Here is an 18,050-nt window from a genome sequence, read left to right as displayed (position 1 = left end):
GAGGTCCCGCCCGCGGTCTTGTACCATGGGACCTCTCGCTGTATACAATTCTAACTTTTATTGTATTACTCAATAAACTTTCAACTTTCAACTTTCAACGTAGTAACCGGTGTCATAATGCCACTATCTTTTGAAGGTTAATGCAGTTGCAACATCCTGTAAATAGCAAAAATTGTGACGCATCCTTATAATGAAACAGCACAACTTTTTATTGCAGAGAAGTAGGTAGAGCTGATGAAGACCGCTTTATCACTTTCTCGCAGAAAACTGAAAATAAAGCAAACGCAGTACATAACACCAAAATCTCACTAAAGAGATGTTTTGCGCCAAACATGCACTTTCAGTTTTTTAGCTACATTGATTCAGCTGAACATCGGAGGTGGATATTAAGAATACGAGCGTGCTCAGAGACATTCACCGCAAAAAAACTTGTTTTATCCCCCCCCCCCCTGTATTTCAGGCAAAACCATGCACGATTATTCCAGTGAGGAAGATGGTAAGCATAGCAGGGCCGTATTTCACGGTTTACGTAAATGTGATCATGAGTTTTATGCTGTAGATTTTAAGTTATTACCAAATTCTCCATATGTCTAGCCTTGTCTGCAGATTTATAGTTGTGCCCTTCAGACCATGGACCACAGAGTCATGTTTGCATCTGCTGCGTGCAAAATCATGTGCAACCGTACTCACTTTCAGCCAGTAATTCTGCACAGCCGAGTCAGTAGCGGCTGCTGGACGACAGCCGGCCTTCGGCGGCACCCACGTGATGATAACAGTCCAGACACAACAGGCGTCCGCGGCTTGGACGATGGGCTGGCCAGGAGCTCGAGCTGCCAATCACGACGAAAAAACAAGAACGCCAATGACTCAGTTACTGCAGATTTAACTTCGCAGTATTCCAAAAAAAACTACAACAGGCGGTGATTTAACGTCCCGAAGCAACTCGGGCTACGGGGGACACAGTAGTGAATGGATCAGGGCAAATCTGGATGCCCACGGGTTAGAAATGTGCGTGATTTCGCAAAGGATGCGGGCGCTTTTGCGTTTTGCTTCCGACCAAGCTCTGTCGTCTCAACCGGATTGAAAAAGGAGTTCTCCAGTTCACCATGGAGCACTGTAACCCCCGAGTTGTAATGAAATGCTTTCCGTTACAACGTGCACAGTACATGAAAAAACTGCGCATCATAGTATGTACGTTATGTGCATTTTTTTACGCAGCAAAAAAAAACTGCAAATACCAAAAAGTGATATCCCAGCGATTACTAAAGGGAAACAGGACAAATATTCATATTCATCTTCAGGAAATAAGAATGCTTTAAAAGTGATGAAACGCAGCAGGCTAGGGTCTACCCAGGAACGATCCACATCGCACGAATACTTATGAACTAAAAACGCGGAAAATGCCGCATGATTCAGGAATGTGGTGCATTTTGCTGTATAGTATTCGTCAGTGCTATGGAGTGTAAATAAATGTCGAAGTCCTAGTTCTCACCGAGTCTAGACCTCTTACGTTTACTCTGGATGCAACCCCACAGAAAAAGGGCACAAAAATGATTGAGTCCGCTCTATAAGGGGCTCGGGAATAGAACCAGCGGAGTTGATGCTGGTGTGAAAAGGGTATAAATAATTCTCAGGCTGTTCATGGCCATGGGTGCATTCCAAGCACAACAATGACTAATTTCATAGCTCTGCTAGTAAACTTCAGTTTCTTCCATGTACTGCAGGACTCCTGCAGAATAACACGCAAATTTCCCTTCCCGCTAACAAAGGAACATCTAGAGGTCGCTCTGCTGGCTGGAACAAAGACAGGCTCTACAACTCATTTCGTGTTCTTCCCTTCTTATCATAAAACACTTCAACAGCAAAGTTCAACTAGGTCAGCAGGAGGTTTCCTGGAAGATGTCAAATCTGGTCTCGGTTCATTCGCTGTCGTTCACGCAAAACTACGTTCGCTCAATATTTGTATGTCACTTCTGTCTGATGAAAAAAATCTTTCTTGCATCTGAGGGTGTCACGATTCTTCTTGTTAAGAAGTTTAATTCGCCGGATTTTTTTTCCCGAAGAGGTAAGAACAGTACAATGAATCAAATAGACGCAGAAACAGCAGTGCGGCAGCTACTGGCACTTACTCCTCTTCATGGACGAAACAAAATGGCTAGATCTTTTCTAGTGCATGTTGTGCTTCTGAGCTGTGCAGTGTTGCACCGAAGGAAGACCTGAAGCTAGCGAGCAAAAGTGGTGATATAGATAGGAGTTAATGAAAAATTTTAAGTAATCTGCAATTCGCTCATGGCATCGCCTTGCTTAGTCATACGGAAGATGAACTGCAAAGCATGATCTATGAGTAAGACAGGCAGAGGAGAACAGTGAGTCTAAAAATTATCATTCAGAAAAACAAAGTAACGTTCAACAATATCGCGAGGGAACACAGTTCGTTATTGGTAGTGAGGTGCGGGAAAAGGGAATATGTCTACTAAGGACAGGTAGTGATTATTGATCGGGATTATGAGAGGGAAATAGATAGAAAAAAGGGGGTGGAGAACATATGGGAAGTCCTTCCAGATCACGAATGGCAGTTTACGGATAACTGTCAAGACCAAAGTATACAACACCTTTACCTCACTGGTACTCAGCTATGATGCAGAAAAATGAAAGCTGGTTTGGTTTGGTTTATGGGGTTTAACGTCCCAAGGCGACTGAGGCTATGAGAGATGCCGTAGTGGAGGGCTCCGGAAATTTGGACCACCTGGGGTTCTTTAACGTGCACTGACATCGCACAGTACACGGGCCTCGAATTTCTCCTCCAAAGAAATTCAACTGCCATGGCCGGGATCGAACCCGCGTCTTTCGGGCCAGCAGCCGAGCACCATAGCCACTGAGCCACCGCGGCGGCTAACAATGAAAGCTAACAAAAAGGGTTCTGGTTAAGTTAATGACAGTGCAGCGAGATATGGAAGTTAGAAGACCGGAGTTAAGTTAGGAGACCAGAAGCAGGCACAGTGGTGAGGTAACAGCCCCGGGTTAAAGGCAACCTAGTCGAAATCAAGAGGAAGAAATGGGCTTGCGTATGACATGCAATGTGAAGACAAGATAACCACTGGCCCTTAAGAGTAGCATAGTGGAATTCGAGCGAAGGCAAGTGTAACAAGGGACGGTAGAAAGTTAGGTGGGTGGATGAGATTAAGAAGAGATTAACTAGCTGGCAAAGAACAGTTTTAATTGGAGAGGCAAGGGAAGGGCCTTGCCCTGCTGTGGGTGCAGCCAGGATGATGATGATGTATATGGGTCTAAAGCAAGCCACGTGACATAAGACGAATGACGCTGCATATGCTAGTGTTAGACAATAAATACACAGAGAAAAGAATGTTTTTTGATAGAGCATGGACTGTTTGGTTGAGGGTAGCCCAAGTAATAAGTGCTAAAAGATTTTCAGGGCAAATAATGGCGCAAGAAAATTCGCGTACTGGCTCTTTGCCAGACATTCAGGCGATAATTATTTATTGCGAAAGACTTTGATGAAGGGAGCTTTTATTGCAGATTAGTTTTACCCCTAAGTTGATGCCGATGATTATCTTACAAGAACACACTTTAAAACGCAATTTTCATCAGTGGCAGCATTGTTTCGTTAAACATTGACAGCGACACAGTTCAGTAAAGAGAGAATGTTTAGACAATGGACTAATATTTATCAACTTCAAAAGTGAAAGATATTAACAGCAGCCAGTCGTCTACCGAGAGACTTGGATGCCGCTAATATTCATAGTGAAAGACTTCGATAGCCAAATATATTTTCGGGGACGGAGTGTTTACAGCATTAAATATTTTGGGTAACACCTTCATGAATAAAAATAACTATGATGGTGGCAGGATTGATCGTCATCTCTTATCCAATTGCTAAATTTAGAGGGAGATTTGGTATATCTCTTTATACATACCCGAGAGAGCTTTGTCCTTTTTAAAACTTAAATGCAATGTATACCAGGTGCTTGAGGAAGGACGGCCCCACTAATCCGAGATAAAGAGTCCTTGTGGTAAACTGAAGCTTTTTATGGAATAGCAATACAAGTGTTTGCTGACGTCAGAAAACAGAATCATGTTAAAATTCGAATAATTATAATAGCTAACGTTTTATGCATTACCGAGCGGCACCTGATTGCACTTTGATATTTCTAGCCTGTCATTAGTAATAACCATGTCAGTTTTTAGGATTCTTAAATCGCGATAATCCTTGCCGATGTGGTTAAAATATTTTGGACCATTTCTCGCGACATCCGAAAACCATGCGCTTGTGGGAGGGCGCAAAGTGACATCAATCCAATTGCGACACTATGTGCCGCACGTGCCACGCGACACACTGAGCCCCGCTCGAGCTGCAGTGCTCCCCGCTGCTTGCAAATGTGTTGCTGCAGCACTGGTGATGTAGAGAATGCCACGTTCTACATGTCTAACGGAGCGTCGACTTTTAACTGGCGCAGCTGTGTGCCCTATTAGGACGCGGTTCTTGATTGGTGCGAGAAACGGCTCATATTAATAGAGCCACAGCGTCAAGGGTAACAGTGTTTTCAGAACTGTAAAAACTGGTATGGCTACTATTAGCGCTCGACTACGTGTCCCTAATTGCAATCAGGTGCAGAGGTGTAATAGTTTAAAAATGAACTATTAGAATTTTAGCTTTTCACTTTACTAAGTAATTATGACTTCCTTCTTTTTTGGCATCCACAAACGAGGCTATTACTATTCAGGAAAAAGCTCCTCTTATCTTCAAAAACCCTATGTTTAAAAATTATTAGCCGGCTTGCCTAAAAAACCTGGCATATGCTTCTCCCCTTTATGCTTCAGCTTTTTTTGACCAGCTAAGGATGCATAGTTGCGTTTTGAAAATGTTTTGCTAAAGCACTCAAAACCCCACATGCATAGAATGATCCTCTGCTTATGAAAGCATTACAAGAGTCCAGCTTTAGGTTTAAAGGAGCACAACCTGGCTTGGAATGCTTCCGCAGATGGCACAGTTACTCGCAGCAAACTCTTGTCAGTGCGTTTCGCGAGGATGTAGACATAGAAATAAGTGCGGGAAACAAAATTTGGCGGTTAAACTTCAGATGGCTATAATTTCTACAGCAAGAGCAGGAATCCTCCGAAACCGGATTTCTACCACGACCGCAGATACGTCATCGCGCGTTCTCTGAAAGAAACCGCAGAGTGCACAAACGTACTAACCTCCTATCTCCCTTCATATCTTCGCTCACAGTGTACTTCAGGTTCACATACAGAACGGGAGAAAATGACAGCGCCTTTGCTTTCATAGTATTAACCATCATCGAGAGCCCTTAATGACGCGCTTGGTTTCAGCAGCGGCTCTTTATGCGCGCTTTTTTTTCTCATTGCATATTTCCAATTCCACAATATAATATCATGCATTCAAACAAAAATTAAAAAGTAGCGCCTCATTTAGTTGAAGTAATGGTCCCTTAAGTGCACTTTGTCCCAATCACGTGCCGTCCTAGACTTCATAACTACCAACAAAGATCACTCCCAATTACGTTCAGCATGTTCAAAATTTTCTGTGCGGAATAAGAAAAAGATTAAAGACCTGGTACAGTTCCAAATAGGGTTGCATGTATACCTTTGTTAGGCGTCAACGGCATACTGAAGTGGTAAGAGAGAGCGCCCCCATTCTTGGGCTGCTCGCTTGATCCAATTGAACCCAATTATTCAGGGTGCTGCTCACCTCTAGGCACCAATTTTACTCTCCTCATCGTTGCAGTGGAGAGGAAGCGGCCCTGAGCTTCCAATAGCACCCACGTGACGAATGCGCCCAGTGCTGCCAATGCACATGGATGGCTTCTTCCGTCTCAATGAGAGTTCGATGAGCTCGGACTCTTGCCACTGCTGGAAGACACAAGGAATAAGATCAGTATTCATATCACAATGACTGGCGCAGCTCTAGAGAAGGCTTAACCAGTTTGGGAACGTTTAGTTTAGTTTAGTTTATCGTTTCGTTTAGTTTAGTTTATAGGGGCTTAACGTCAAAAGTGACTCTGGCTATGAGGGATGCCATAGTGAAGGGCGAATAAATCTATTATCTAGAGCACTTACTGACGCACTTGGATTCAGTAACGTCAACAGCACAGTTAAGCGGTAAGAGAGAGCGCCCCCATTCTTGGGCTGCTCACTTTATTGACTTGAACCCATATATTCGCAGTGCTGCTCACCTCTAGGCACCACTTTCACTCCCCTCATCGTTGCGGTGGCGAGGAAGCGGGCCATAGGCTCCACTGGCACCCACGTGACGAACGCGCCAAGTGCGGCCAAGGCGAATGGCTTCTTCCTTTCTGAATGATGGTTCGATGGGCACAGACACCTGCCACTGCTGAAAGACACAAGAAAGAAGGTCAGTGTTAATATCATAGCAGCCGGCACAGCTCGCAAGACGGCCAAACAAGTTTTGAGAACGTTTAGTTTATTTTGGCTTACATGGGTTTAACATCCCTAAGCACCTGGGGGGTGCCATAGTGAAGGGCGAATCAATCTACTATATGTGATTACTGCTTAGCCTCTACACAATCGGCGACATGTGCCTACAAAAGAAACCGTGATCTATTATCTGCTAAAGGCAGGATAACACGGACCTCAGAGGAGTCAAAAGGCGGCACATGGCACCTGCAATGTGAAAAATTTCGTTTGGTTTGCTGTATGGGGCTCAACGTCTCAGAGTGACTTGGGCTCTGAGGAACGCCGGAGTGGAGGGCTCCAGATGATTTCGGCCAGCTGTGGTTCCTTAACGTGGGTTAACATTGCACAGCACACTGGCGCCTGGAATTTCGCCTCCATCTAAATGAGAATGTCGCAGCCGGGATCATACCCGCATCTTCTGAGACAGGAGCCAAACACAATAACTATCGAGCCATCGCTGCAAAAATTCGCTTTGAGTAAAATAATGGCAGTTAACGTGGGCATTGAGCACAGACACATATCTATCTTCACTTTCCTATCTGATTTGGACAAAAATCGGTTGATGCACTTGAACACGTGCTAATGCATGTCCCATAAGACATGCATTATTCATACTGCACAACACTGCCTCTAAGAACTAAAAATGAATGTAACTCAAACATTTTTTTTTTCAAACTTTCTAAACCAAACTTTATTTATTTTACAAATGTGCATACAGTCTTTAGGATGAGCCACAGGCTAAAAGCTAAAGAAAATAGCTTGAAAATGCCTGTGGCTCATCTAAGAGCCATTACAAAATAATAAAATAAACACATGCATACAACGGTGGCAGATCGCATACGAGCACACTGTAGAAAGAATTTATAATATTTACGATTGAACTGATGGGTACACAGAGATGTAGTTTGAAACTAGAAAAAAACAATTAAAACTGAACAAATGCATTTCAAAGTTATACACTGCTGGGTTGATTACAAAGGGGAAAAGGACACCGATACATACACAAACTACAATATATGAAAAGAAGTTATGGAATATTATTTACAAAGTACACTTTTAAATCATCTGGTCGGAGGTTATACATGCTCAGCTGGTTAGATTCGTAGCTGTTTAGAACATTAGGTATAAGGAAGTTAAGTGCTTGTTTACCATAGTTAGTTCTAGCTCGTGGAAGTGTCCATTTTGCAGTTGATCGGGTTTGAACATACTTTTCTATGGGCTTTGACAATGCGATATTAAGCAAAAAATTACATATTGATGGTGAAGAAAATTTGAGATAGTATAATAGGCGGTACTCAAGAAAAACATTGACACGAATTACTTCATATTCATACTTAGTAAACAATTCAGCCGTATGGGCAGTAAAACTGGCACCTGCGATAATCCTGATAGCTTTCTTTTGGAGAATTAGAATTTTCTGTAGATTTGTTTTGGATGTGGTAGCCCAAATTATGTGGCAATAGTTAATGTGTGATTGGAATAGGGCATGATAAATCATTCGTTTTATACAGGGAGGAAATTCAGTGCGGTACCGAGCAAGAAAACCAACGGAAGGAGCTAATTTCTTGCGAAGATGCGTTGCGTGTGCGGTCCAGCTCATACAGGCGTCAAAAATTACACCGAGTGATTTGAAGGTGTCCACGATTTCTATTTTATGATTCCCAAGTTGAAGATCATCGTTTAAGTTAATTTTGACGTTTTTAGGCCTGAAGAAAACAGCTTTAGATTTATTGGTATTAATAGACAACCCATTTTGAACGGACCACGCATGCCAAGTTTTAAGAACAGCATTACCGCGATTTAATAACTGATCTGTTGAGGAGCCCGTTAAGAAAATACTGGTGTCATCTGCGTACAGAATGAATTTAACGTTACTGTCAATGTTTACGAGATCATTTATGTATACGTTAAAGAGAAAAGGACCTAAAAGGCTGCCCTGAGGCACTCCACAGTTTATAGCCTGAAGAGTGGATCCATGTCCATCACAGAAAACAGCCTGTTTTCGATCAGTGAGGTATGACCGTAGAAGATGGAGACACATTCCTCGAACACCATACATTTCTAGTTTAGCAAGCAAAATAGTGTGGTTAAGAAAGTCAAAAGCCTTAGTGAAATCAACAAAGATACCGAGAGTTAGACATTTACGTTCAAAATTTTGCAAGATAAATTCTTTTTATGAGAGGAGAGCAGATTCGGTAGAGCGTCCTTTTCGAAACCCGAACCCGAGCATTTCATCCGGCGGTGGGCTCATTAACTACTTATATCTTATGCTGTGCTCGCAAGTAATTACATCCCATGAAAAAAAAAACAAACAGTAAGGAAGAGTTAGGTACTTTTGGAAAAGAACAGGTGTCCGAGAACCATCAGTCCTTTTCAAGACTAACCGCAAGCGGTTTAACAGTTTATCCCTATAAAAGTACAGTATAACAGTATAGTAGTGTAGTAGTATAACGTGACACGCGGGAGGAATTTTCCACGGGCGTGTTTGGAGCATTCTATGAAATGCAATTGACCAAAACATTATCACTTCTATGTCTGAAAAACAACCAATACGCTTATATCGTAAAATTCGCGCAAGCGCTCCCGCCCCCGCAAGTCGAAATTACTGGTAAAGTACGGGGGGCCCTATCCTGGAACAGCGCTGAAATTCAAGATGGCAGCGACATTTTTTTTGCCAACTTTTTTTTTGACATAAGCAGAGTAATAGGTACCAACAAACAGTGCCCACATTCTCTTGTTGGCCAGGGAACCGCAGTGACTATAGGACAGGACGAATTCATCTCGTCCTAACCGTCTTCCTTACCTGTGGTCTTCGGTTTCGCTAGTTTCATCGCCTTACTGCCGATCGAAATCGTGGGCGTCAGCATCCGGCAGCACCCACGTGACAACTGCACAACGGACGCTGCCGACACATGCACCGTCTGCATCCACAAAGAAGGTATGATCAAAACAGGCTCCTGCTGCTTTTGCTTGAAAACAAACATCAGTACCGCGATTATATATATCCAGCAGCACTGAAGCTTTGCAGTTACCAAAGAACTGTTGGAAAAATAGCAGACTGGAAAATTGGCAGTATTCGCTGCAGGGAGGCGTCGCCAGTCACAGCGATATGATTTAAATGTACAGTGCTCCATCCAGCTCTTCGGACACCGTGAGACTGCCTAGCAGGGCTATCGGTGCCTTCATTGACTAAGCTCTTGAGTCCCAGCAGTGGAAATATTATCCAGAATGTTCTGCAGTGGAATCCCAGATGAGCAGTCTCGAAAGGAGGCTGCTTACTGTAAAAAGTGGTATATTAATGTATGATGGGGTAGGGTATGGGCAAGGTTTTGTAAGGCATGATGGTATGGTTTGGTGTGATAAGATATGGTAAGGCATGGTAAGGTATGGTATGGTATGGCAAGGCGTGGAAGGTACGGTAAGGTACGGTATGCTTTGGTGTGGTGTGGTAAGATATGCTAAGGTACTGTAACCCTTCGCTGGACAGCGGGACTCATAAGTCCCGCTTTTTACACAGTCATGTTTTGCTTTTTGGGCTCTAAACCGCTCAATTAATTTCACTTAAATTTCCGCTGCAACCTAGTGGATGTTGAAAGAATCTTTTTTAATAGCTATGTTGAATGTAGACGCGCGCTTAGAGCACGGACATGCGTCTGAAACGAACCGTTCCACTTGCGCGCGCTGCGTGCTGGCTTCAGGAGATTTTGGCGCTCTGTGCAGACGGTTCGTTATGAACGATAAGTTTCAAAAGTTTTCTTTTTACTGACTAATTCTGAAATCTGCTTTATACATCATTGCCTTTTGTCCTGTGTGTACTTTTTGTAAAAAAAAAGTTTTGCGAAGTCAAATTAAATGCGTTGCAGAAGAACTTGCTTTGGGGCTAGTTGGTTCATGATTGTAGTTCAGAATGGCGCAAAAGACACACACACAGGAAAAAAGGGGATGACACAAAGAGCGCCTACTACCAACTGAATTTATTTCAGAAACACCCTATTTTATAAGGCAAGACATATCAACCACGAACCGGAAGCAGAAAAAACACATATTCATGGTTTGAATTCATATTTCGAAACACCATTGGCAGAACCATTGGCAGAAAACACCACAAGCAGCTAGTGAGACTGGGTAGCGCTGGCTACCCGTGTATGATGATAACAGCGATATGTGAATCTCTGCTACAAAAAATCAAGGTCACTTCTAGCGGTGATACGCAAAGCAAGCAGGAAGACAAGAGGCCTGTGGTGGTAATTCCGTACATGCATAAGATAGCGCACAATATCAAGAAGGTAGGGGGTCGATATGGTGTAAATGTGTTGTTTTCAGCACCATGCAAGCTTGCAAAAGTTTGCTCCATGAAGAACAGATGACCCCGAAGATGCGCTATCAAACATCAGATACGGTTCACCGAATGCAAGTCCGAAGTCGTGTATCGCATACCGCTCAGCTGTGGATCCGCCTACATTGGCCAGACTGGCCGGTGTTTCAACGAGAGAGCTGGCGAGCACAGAAGAACAATTAAAAACAATGACAGCGGCAACCTGCCGGATCACTGTAGGGAGTGCAGAGATTGCGGACCGATGCTGGAACAGGCAACGTTTATCGGCAGAGGCAAGGAGCGATTTGAAAGAGAGATTATAGAAGCATACCATATACAGAAAGCTGGGTCCACGTGCATTAGCACTTCATCGATTAAACTATGCCGCCAGGAGCTGGGTTTCTTGGACGGGCACGTGTAGTTCTAGTTTCTGTTTTTTGTTCTTGTGGTTTTCTTTTCTGCCGATGGTGTTTCGAAATATGAATTCAAACCATGAATATGTGTTTTTTCTGCTTCCGGTTCGTGGTTGATATGTCTTGCCTTATAAAAGAGGGTGTTTCTGAAATAAATTCAGTTGGTAGTAGGCGCTCTTTGTGTCATCCCCTTTTTTCCTGTGTGTGTGTCTTTTGCGCCATTCTGAACTACAATCAAATTAAAAGGTTCTCAGCAATATATTTCTTGAAGCATATCCACTATAACTTTGTGTGTCGCCCATCAGTGCATGGGAGTTTCATTTTGGTTCATGCACGTAAGTCTCTGTCCACGCAGGAAGTAGTTGAGCTGGTGTTCAGACTCCTGGACGTCTTAGGTGACAGTGAAATTTATGCGACAGCGTGGAGGATGAGGATGATGCAAATCCATCGTTGGCGACTCACATGTCCCGCTTTTTTCGTGGTTACACTGACTTTTGAAGTGGAAACCTCGCGAATCAATTTCGTTTTAATTTCTACTGCCACCTCGTGGATGTTCAAAGAAGGTGTCTTGATGGCTGTTTAGGAGATTGCTGAGCGGTGGCAGCACATACCTGCGTCTCAAGCGAACCGATCCCCTTGCGTGCGCTGCATGTTGATTTAGAACATGCTTAACCTGCGAAGTCGGTGACGTGCCCCTTTGTGCAACTTGCTTCTTGCCTTTCCACGAAAGTTGGTAGACAGCGGAAAGCGCGCCAGTGTTCGTTCTCCTAATGTGACATTGAGTGCATGGATGTAGAATGACATTCTTTAGATTTTTTGTCTTAGAAAGTAGGGTTTTGTATGCTCTGTGCTTTGTTGCTTGTATTCCCACAGCAAGTTCAAATCACAAAACAAAACTACTTTTTTTCTTCTTAAGCGGCTCTCCTTCAGAGGTCAGCGGGACACACAGGTGCCACTTTCTCAAATGCACTCATGGCGCGGTGGGACTCCGAAAAACCGCTAACTCTAGAGAACTCGAATTTTGCATAGTTCATAAGAGGCTGATAAGAACAAGAATCCCACCGTGAATAGCCGGCGTGAATTGCTCCCAACTTCATGTCTCATAAAGGGGTAAGGCAGTAGGCGTGGCAGGGTGAGGTAAGGTAAGGTATGGTATGGAATGTGATGAGGGCTTTACCTCTGACTAGTTAACATCGGCTCTAAAAGACGCTGCATGGGAGGGCTTCAGATTAATTTCCACGAATTGGGTTCCATGAATACAAGTTGACAGCAAAGAATGCGGCGCCTTTGTATTGCACAAAATATGCGTTGTTATATTCTTGAAAATGCGTCGTTTCCTAACACATGAGCATCTGTTAAAAGGGGAGGCCGGAGTCAACATGCCCAATTAGCGGTGGCGGTCAAAAAGCGCAGGTGAAATAAAACGCGTTTCAATGCGTCACAGAGCAATTTTGAGCACCAAACTAATAAACACACATTACCGTGATGGTAACTCTGGGCTTCGTGCGCACTTGGTTGGTTGGTTGGTTGGTTTATGGGGTTTAACATCCCAAAGCGACTAAGGCTATGAGAGACGCCGTAATGGAGGGCTCCGGAAATTTCGACCACCTGGGGTTCTTTAACGTGCACTGACATCGCACAGTACACGGGCCTCTAGAATTTCTCCTCCAAAGAAATTCCAGCCGCCGCGGCCGGGATCGAACCCGCGTCTTTCGGGTCAGCAGCCGAGCACCATAACCGCTGAGCCACCGCGGCGGCTCCGTGCGCACTTCAATAATTTCAATATTTTCAGATAGTTCATGCACAGAAATTCTAGACTAGCGCGTGTTTCAAGGGAAACTATTCATGAATGAAAATTTATCATATATCGCGAGATTCCACTTCACAAAAAAATATCCGAAGATCTCTCCTCGGCAGGCTGGTATTTTTGCTCTTAATGTTTTTACTGTTGCCAGAAACGTTTCTCATTGCTTTTCTGTGGCTGTCTTAACTACTCAACACTTGCAATGAACAAACTCTTGAAACAAAGATGTCTTACTCACAGGAAAATTGAACAAATATCTTCAACATTTGCATAACCATGCCTTATAATATTCCTGAGTTGACTCAAAATAAAATAGGTGTCCATGAGTGCTGTACTTGTGGCCATTTCAATGCACAGACTGAAAGTTCTAAGCACCTTTCGAACCTACTGCATTTGTGCAGTATGAACACTGTGCAGTATGAGCATATGTGCAGTTAGAACACATTTAGAGGGAGAATTTACTCATGTCTGAACAGAATATATGGCAGCACGGTTGGAGTAGACACAAAGCCACAAGGTGCCTTCAGGAAAAACATGACCAGTTAGCATTAAAAAAAGGATATAAATAATGCACGAAGCGCAAATTTTGCACCGAATGACATGAGAGAAGCAAAAAAAAAAGAAATCAGAGGAATCATGGTCCAGTACAATGCAGCAGCTTGAATTACCACGTTGACACGCCAGAGACCAGAGCGCAAATACGCGTATTCCGCTTCACAAGGCGCACACGGTAGAGATCAAAATATTAACGAAAGCCAAATGGATGAAGACACGCTCTGGTGCATGGCCCACTGGAATCCGTGGCACAGGGCATGGGGCATAGGTCAGTCACTGCGTCCGGTTTCGTAGCCGGTGCGCCAAAGTCGCAAAAACGCAAGCAGTATTTCGCTGCTTAGTTTAGAACTCTATATAAAAAAAAATTGCCCACGATTATGTTACTTCCTGATGCGAAATATGAGCGCAGTTCATCAGCTGTTTCAGCTTTATGATAGAATGAGGCGAAGAATTCGAGCAAGACATATATGTACAATTACAGACAACTTATTTTAAACACATATTCCTTCCTCAAGAAATACTCCACTCTTGTCATGAAGGAAGCTTTGCGGTCGAACAAATAGATGGCTAATATCCCCGATTTGCTGCACCAATGCATGATTCTCAAAGACGAGAGGTCTATGCAAGTATTTCGCGAGGTAGGGCTTTACGAGCGAGAGGAACGGGATGTTCTCCCGCATAAGCGGTAAGAAATTCATGTTTGTCTTTATATCTACATTGAAGTCCCCACCCACCCTGCCACCCTTGGAGGTGGCAGATGGTTGATCACGAGAGTTCAATCACCGTTGTGAGCGCATGCAGCCTACATCTTTCTCATCACCCCACCTACTATCGCGCTCAGTGTGAGCTACATAGAGCGCGATAGTAGGTGGGGTGATGAGAGCTACACTGAGCGCGAAGGCACTTATAAGCGCGGTCCAGGCATCCACTCACCCAGGGAACCAGTTATGCGCACTTTCTTTAAAATTAGCAGAGTGTAAAACGTTGTCATCACCAACAATGAACGCCGACGGCCTATGGCTTCAGCGCCGCGTTTCTGGCACAACGTTGTCAATGCCAACGCATGCAACGCACATCCGTAACTACCGCCACGTAGCTTAAAGCACCATTCAGGTGTCCACTGTTCCAATACGGCAGTTCATGTAGGGCTCGGTACCTTGAAACGCCCGACGTTTTCTATAACGAGGTCACGTTCTAGGTGCGGTTTCATCGTATAAAAACGCTACAGATAATTATGTGCGGCACAAAATGCGCATTGGAAGAAATAGTGCTCCGTAACGCGCGGTAACCATCGCGGCACAATCAGGGTTAAGGATTCGAGCTGTTGATTCGTCCAATCGAACGCGGTAAAACATTCCACGCGGCACAAAGCGCGCATCGGTTCAAATAGGGCTCCGTAACGAGGGTTCCCGTAGCGGCACAATTAGCGATATGGATTCGAACTGTTGCTTCGTGGAATCCAATGCGGGAAACATTCTGCACGGCACAAAACGCGCATCGGTTGAAATAGGGCTCCGTAACGCATGGTAACCGTCGCGGCACAATCAGGGATATGGATTCGAGCTGTTGCTTCGTCGAATCGAACGCGGTAAAACATTCCACGTGGCACAAAACGCGCATCCGTTTAAATACGGCTCCGTAACGCGGGGTAAACGTCGCGCCACAATCAGAGATATGGATTTGAGCTGTCGCTCAGTCGAATCGAACGCGACAAAACTTTCTACGCGGCACAAAACACGCATCGGTTCAAATAGCTTCGTAACGTGGGGTACCCTCTGTGGCACCATCAGGGAGACGCAGTATCGCTTGGTTCTATCGGACGCGATAGAAAATTGTACGCGGCGTCAAACTGGCTGTGGTTTTAATTTTAACGCAGGGCACCCGTCGTACAACAATTAAGATGACGCACTGTAAGTGGCTTCTTTCTAACGAATGGGACAAATTGTTATGCGGCCCCAGACAAGCATCGGTTCAAAGAGGGCTCCGTAATACTGGCATCAGTCGTGGCACAAGGGAGACGCGCTCAATGTGTCGCTTCGCAGTAAGGAACACGACAGAAATTCTACACGCCGCAAAACAGGGCTTAATTAGTTCAGATTTAGAACCTAACACGGGGCATCCGTCATAGCACAATAAGATGACGCTTTGCAGTATCACTTCGTTTTAGCGAACGCGACAGAGAAATATCATGTAGCGCCAGAGAAGCATCGGTTTCAAGAGGGCTCCGTGGTACGGGAACCCTTCGTGTCACACTGTGACAACACATCCCGAAGTGCCGCTTTCGCTTGAGGAACGCAGCAAAAAATTATGCGCAGTGTCAAACAGGACGGAAATATTTCTTCGTAACGTAGAACACCCGTCTTAGTACAAGCATGGAGACGGGTTTGTTTCTTGGTATCGGTACCGACTGAAAATTTAATGCGATGCCATGGAGGCACGGTTTCAAAGAGCGCCGTTTCACTACGAACCCGGCGCAACGCAGCCAAGAAACGCGCGCTCTCTGGCTTCGTCGTGCCGAATACGATTGAAAAATTACGTGTCTCCAGAGACACTAGAGATCATAAGGTTGGATAATAAGGTGCGCCCGGCGCGGCAATTTCACGGCTACGCGCTCTCGAATACAACAGGAAAATCAATAGAACGCAAGAGACGCTGCGATTCGTAAGGCCTGACATATAGCCCGACGGGGCCCAACCACGCGGCCCAACCACGCAGACGCTCTTTATGTCTGACTTCTTCCCGGGAACATTAAAGCACATTTTAGGAGATCTCAGACGCGGATTGCTCGTAAGATACCTTAAAGGGAGCGCCTGGGTGTGACGGAACGACGGCCTCTCTAAGCCTTGTTTCTTCGTCTCGAACGCAAACATTTTATGTGGCACTATATACTGCGCCTGGGTCGTTGGGCTTGGTAGAGCGGGGCGCCCGGACGTCGCATTCTTGCTTCGCTGTGTCGCACGCGATAAAAATTTCAGTGCGACGCATACACACGACCACATACCACAGCTCATGCAGCTCCATCAGATATCGGCTCTATCATATCGAATAGAGTACTCAGGTCGCAAAAAGGAAGCTCACCTGAACAATTCGTCGTGACATACAGAAGGATAGCGCGAAATGAAGAGCTGTTAAAGGCGTCACAGAAAAAAGCAGCTTTTTAAACCACTCTACTTGCTAGTAAAGTAACGAACTCACCACTGAACGTTGACCGGGAATTCCGCATTCATCGGCACCGCTGTCGGATGGACAGGTCCTTGGCACAGGCTGTCTTGGGCATGTGGGCGTCCGGAGTTCTCGAACATCCGGCAGTCATTCTACGCTGACGAGTCGTCGTTGTGAGTGAAAGACGAATGGGAAGGAAACTGCACGGGCCTGTCCACTGGCTGGCGATGACCTGCAATCGCTGCCACGTGAATGAGACGCACGAGAGAAGATTGTTGGTAGAGGCGCGTCCCTCTCGCGTTCTGCTTTTATAGCTTCGGCGTTAGGGGAACGTTTTTGACGAAAGGAAAGGCGCTGAAGTTTCGTCACATCTCGGTAGACACCCTAAACGCGCTGTAAGGGAAGGGAAGAAAGTGAGTGAAAGAACAGACAGACAGCTGCCTTCCCTACGTTCTCACAGAACCTGGTGTGGCTGACGAAGCTGTACCCGCCACGGTGGCTCAGTGGTTAAGGCGTTCGTCTACTGAGGCGGAGTACCCGGGTGCGAACTCGACCGCGTCGGCCGCGTTTCGATCGAGGCGAAACGCAAAAGGCGCCCGTGTGCTGTGCGATGTCAGTACACGTCAAAGATGGCGAAGTGGTCAATAATATGCCGGTTTTACGGTGGCAACCTTCGTCAGCGGCCACGGCAATCTCGTGACCACTTTGCGCGGGCGGAGCATAGAAGTTGTCGAGGAATATGCGATCGCGTTAGCTTGCGTTGGAACAGAAGCGAAGTTTGTCGTCTGTGACAGCAAAACTACCATAGAAAATTTTAGCAACGGAAGGATCTCGCCATTAGCGGCCAAAATCGTAGCCAGAGGAAACTTGATAGGCAAATTCACACAATTTGGACTCCGGAGCATGAAGCCGTCCCCGGCAACGAGGCGGCCCACGAGCTGGCTCGAGATCTCTACCGCCGAGCCCCTACAGGGCCCCTCGATGACCGAGGGGGTGGAGAGCGCATACTTAAATAAATTTAGGGGCACTTTGACTGTCTAAAGTCCGTAGAGGCGAAAGCGTTTCCCGCACCACTTTGCCTACGTGACACTGGTGACGTCACGGTCATCTAGGTGGATACCAGAACCGCGCCGTATAGGAAAAGAGGAACGCCACCACCCGTTCGGCGCGATGTCTAGAACTGCCGACATGCAAGCCCGAATGCATCGTATGCGGGGGGCCACACAACACCGGCAGCCGGAATTGCAAGTATCGGCTGGCAAAGAAAGCACCTTTTAAAGCCAAGAACGACCTGGGGCAACTTGACTCCGGACACCAACCAAGACCGAAGACCAGGGACCACAGCGGC

The 18,050-nt window shown here is 45.4% G+C and overlaps 1 protein-coding gene across 2 annotated transcripts in view; it reads right to left on the bottom strand.

Moving 5' to 3' along the window:
- Nucleotides 1-16,962, bottom strand: part of LOC149327962 (uncharacterized) — a 122,184-nt gene extending 105,222 nt beyond the window's left edge. For both annotated transcript variants that reach the window (XR_016286233.1, XR_016286236.1), the window contains exons 1-5: nucleotides 16,736-16,962; nucleotides 9,257-9,374; nucleotides 6,213-6,370; nucleotides 5,729-5,889; nucleotides 691-830 (exon numbers count right to left, since the gene is read on the bottom strand). The gene's annotated coding sequence lies outside the window, so the exon portion shown is untranslated. The remainder of the gene's footprint in view (nucleotides 1-690; nucleotides 831-5,728; nucleotides 5,890-6,212; nucleotides 6,371-9,256; nucleotides 9,375-16,735) is intronic.
- Nucleotides 16,963-18,050: the final 1,088 nt, after the last annotated feature.

This window comes from Amblyomma mixtum, chromosome 10, assembly GCF_055824585.1.
Source record: "Amblyomma mixtum isolate Tamu chromosome 10, ASM5582458v1, whole genome shotgun sequence".
Lineage (NCBI taxonomy): Eukaryota > Metazoa > Arthropoda > Arachnida > Ixodida > Ixodidae > Amblyomma > Amblyomma mixtum.
This window is presented reverse-complemented; position numbering and strand designations above follow the sequence as displayed.